The following is a 4262-nucleotide window of genomic DNA, read 5'->3' on the forward strand; positions in this document are numbered from 1 at the left end:
TCTATGTGAAGTCTTTTGAGGAACCTCCATACTGCTTTCCAAAGTGGTTGAACAAGTTTACATTCCCACCAACAATGAAATAAGGTTCCTTTCTGTCCACATCCCCTCCAGCATCTGTTGTTGTTAGAGTTCTTGATTTTTGCCGTTCTAACTGGAGTGAGGTGATATCTCAATGTTGTTTTGATTTGCATTTCTTTTATGGCTAGGGATGTTGAACATTTCTTCATGTGTCTATTGGCCATCCTTCTTTCTTCTTCAGAGAAGTTTCTCTTTAAGACTTTCGCCCACTTATTTATTGGGCAGTAGTTTCTTTGAGGATTTGTTGTTGGGTGGTTTAATTTTTTGAGTTCCAAGTATATTTTAGATATAATACATATTTTGTTCTTAATTTTCCTCTTTGTAAATTAACATGCACCTATAAAAATTGGTTTGGCCATCCAAGTAACCTTCTCAAAGTACCTCCTAATGATGACTTACAAAAGGTTGTACAAGGGCTGGGAAGGTGGCTCAGTGGTAGAACGTTTGCCTTGCATGCCTGAGGCCCTGGGTTCGATTCCTCAGCACCACATAAGCAAAAAGAAAAATGCCAGAAGTGGCGCTGGGGCTCAAGTGGCAGAGCACTAGCCTTGAGCTGAAAAGTTGAGGGACAGGGTCCAGGCCCAGAGTTCAGGCCCCATGACTGGATACCCCCCCCAAAAAAAGTTGTACTATATGTCAACAAGTAAAACAATGTTACAAATAAAGAAAACCAATAATTAAATATTAATTAATAAAATTAAAAACATGTGTTTTAACTATTTGAAATATGCTACATATTCGGTTTTACTATTTTCTCATAATCATGTACATTTAACACTGACTAAGGTTGTGAAGTTCAACAAGAGTTTTATAGAATATGAGCAGTCTTTAAAGTTACCCACTAAGATTACTATTTATGGCATATCTCATTATTTGTTTATGGCTTATATCATCATTTTTCCTCATTAACATATAAACTAAGGAAGCCCTAAAGTTTTAACAGAAACTGTGTAGTAAACAAAGTGTGAACTCTTTATTCTGCTTCTTTACACAAAAACTTTGTGACTTCTCATTAATAAAATTTCCCTAAACTCTGAAATGCACATACTTAGTAGTATATGTCTGTTACTATAAATCTTAAATACTTTATAGAAAAGTTTTATACCTGCCAAACAGTCCTAATTTTGGCATTTATAAACAAATTCCCAAAATTAAATATATTTAAAACATTAAAACTTTTAACAAACCTTAACACTTGCTGCAGTGTTCATTATGACAGGTGCCTTGTACAGAATAGTTGAATTCCTCCTCCTATACATTTCTTGAATAACAAACATCTGGAATTATTTTGTTTTTGACATGTCATTTTGACTTTATTCTTAAATGTGTGCTTATGTAAGAAATGTATGGTTCTACAACTGCCCAAGAAATAAGTTGGCTAAAGACTTAAAGAGAAACTTCTCTGAAGAAGAAAGAATCCTTCTTTCCAATAGACACATGAAGAAATGCTCAACCTCCCTAGTCATAAAAGAAATGCAAATCAAAACAACATTAAGGTACCACCTCACCCCAGTTAGAATGGCAAAAATCAAGAACTCTAATATCTAATAACAACAGATGCTGGAGGGGATGTGGACAGACGGGAACCTTACTTCATTGTTGCTGGGAGTGTAAACTTGGTCAATCACTTTGGAAAGCAGTATGGAGGTTCCTCAAAATACTTCACATAGAGCTCCCCTATGATCCAGCAATCCCACTTTTGGTCATTTACCCAAATGCTTACAAACAAGACCACACTAAAGCTACCAGCACAACTATGTTTATTGCAGCATTATTTACCATAGCCAAGATATGGAACCAGTGCCCCTCAGTAGATGAATGGATCAAGAAAATGTGGTATATATACACAATGGAATTTTGTGCCTCCATCAGAAAGAATGACATTGCCCCATTTGTTAGGAAATGGAAAAACTTGGAAAAAATTATATTAAGTGAAGTAAGCCAGGCCCAAAGAAACATAGGTCCCATGGTTTCCCTTATTTGCAATATATAGTATATGTATAAGTCAAGCAAAAAAGATTCAGATAATGTGATGTTAAGAAAATTAACCCTTAGATATGCATTTAAATGTTTTTTTTCTTTCATGCATTTGTTTCTAACGCATTTATAAGATTATTTCTTTGTTGCTTTGTATGTCCCTCCCTCACAGTATAACCCCTGCTTTCACTATATTTGATGTCGGTATAATCTGTGGAGGAGATGGGGAAAAAGAAGTCGTTTAAGGATACAGGTGGACCCGTTGCAACAATGAGAAGTACAAGTTGTCATGTCGAAAACGAACTTTACAACTTTGGTGGGGGGGGGGGAGGAGCCGGGGGAGGAGGCTGGGAAGAGATGTGAAGAGTCAACAAAGGAAGAGGCTGCAATGCTTGATAAGAAATGTACTCATTATCTTGCCCATGTAATTGTAACCCCTCTGTACAGTATGTTCACAGAAAATAAAAATAAAAATAAAAAAAGAAAAATATGGTTGTAAAATTTCACGACAATTCTTTTGAACTTCCTTTTTTTTCAATTGTGCAGTTTAAAAAAATCAATTGCACTTTAGATATAAAAAATATTCTGTGCAAGTGAAGGGTAAACAAAGGAGGAGGCTGCAATGCTTGGTAAGAAATGTATGCATTATCCTGCCCATGTAATTGTAGCCCCCCTGTACAGTATGTTCTCAAATAAAATAAAATACAATTAAAAAAAAAAGAAAATATTCACCACCTATTCCTGGCAACATAGGAAAAGATAATTATTAATCCCAATCCTTTATAAGTTCAGATTTAATTTCTAGAGTGGTGGGTAGATATTTTTATACAATTGTGATAACTTCTATTCCTAAATAATTACTTCAGGAGCTATTTGGCATGGAGGTGGTTTGGTTTTACCATGGCTGGAGAGATGAATGAAATATTTGTAATACAAATACATTTTATTTAACAAAAAAAAATATTCTGTGCTCAATTCAGCATCACATACACTAACATTGGAACGATACAGAGAAGATTAGCATGGCACCTGCACAAGGATGACATGCAAATTCGTGGAGTGTTCCATATTTTTACAACAGAAGCTGGAGGGGATGTGGCCACAAGGGAACCATACAGCATTGTTGGTGGGAATGTAAACGTGTTCAACCACTTTGGAAAGCATTATGGAGGTTCCTCAAAAGATTCCCCATAAAGCTCCCCTTTGACCCAGCAATCCCACTTTTGGGAATTTACCTAAATGACCACAAACAAGACCATACTAAAACTACTATCACAACTATGTTTATTGCGCATTATTTATGATAGCTAAGATATGGAACCAACTTAGATGTCCCTTCTAGATGAATGGATCAAGAATATGTGGTATATATACACAATGGAATTCTATGCCTCCATCAGAAAGAATGACATTGCCCCATTTGTTAGGAAATGGAAAGACTTGTAAAAAATTATATTAAGTGAAGTCAGCCAGGCCCAAAGAAAATTGCCAGTGGGTTTACAAAGTTGTGTTTAATACCACTTCTATGATGGCTTAATGCTTTGTAAACAGAAGTCATTAGAGAAATGCAATTCAAAATTACTATGATACTACTTCATAACTATTATAAACCTCATCAAAAAAAATCAAAAGAACCAGGTGTGGTGGTAAAGGCTTGTAATTCGAAGCGTTTAGGAGGTAGGAGTAAAAGGATTTGGGTCTGAGGTCATCTTGGGTCCTGCACACAGTAAAAACCTGCCCTTTTAAAAAACTCAAAAGGTAATAATGTTGGCTGATGAGAGTGTGGAGAAAGGGAAACTTTCTACACTCTTGGTCAAAATACAGGTTAGTATTCTCCTTGTAGAAAGTAGTATGCAGTTTTCTAAAGAAATCCAAAGTTGAAATATCATCTGATCCACCAATCATGTGATTATTTCTCTCTGAGTAACTTGTATATATATATATCTGTATTTCATTGTTATTCACATTATTCACAAAAGCCAAGATATAAATTGAAGTTAAGTGTTCAACTACAGACTAATAAACTGTGGTGCATGCACAAATATATTTTTATGTTTCATCCTTAAAACGAGACTTCTCCCATTATCCACAACCTATAATGACTTGAATGATGTATTCTAAATGAGGTAAAATGTTGTCTTCTGATTTTTGTAAACACACACACACACACACACACACACACACACACACACACACACACACATACA

The 4262-nt window shown here is 35.3% G+C and overlaps 1 non-coding gene across 1 annotated transcript; it reads left to right on the forward strand.

Annotated features, from left to right (window-relative positions):
• The first annotated feature begins 3022 nt into the window (after window positions 1–3022).
• Window positions 3023–3129, forward strand: LOC138822943 (U6 spliceosomal RNA). The gene has a single exon (XR_011370694.1). It is a non-coding gene; the product is annotated as a U6 spliceosomal RNA (small nuclear RNA).
• The last annotated feature ends 1133 nt before the right edge of the window (window positions 3130–4262 follow it).

This window comes from Dipodomys merriami, unplaced genomic scaffold, assembly GCF_024711535.1.
Source record: "Dipodomys merriami isolate MVZ:Mamm:240054 unplaced genomic scaffold, mDipMer1.0.p SCAF_1189, whole genome shotgun sequence".
NCBI classification, from domain to species: domain Eukaryota; kingdom Metazoa; phylum Chordata; class Mammalia; order Rodentia; family Heteromyidae; genus Dipodomys; species Dipodomys merriami.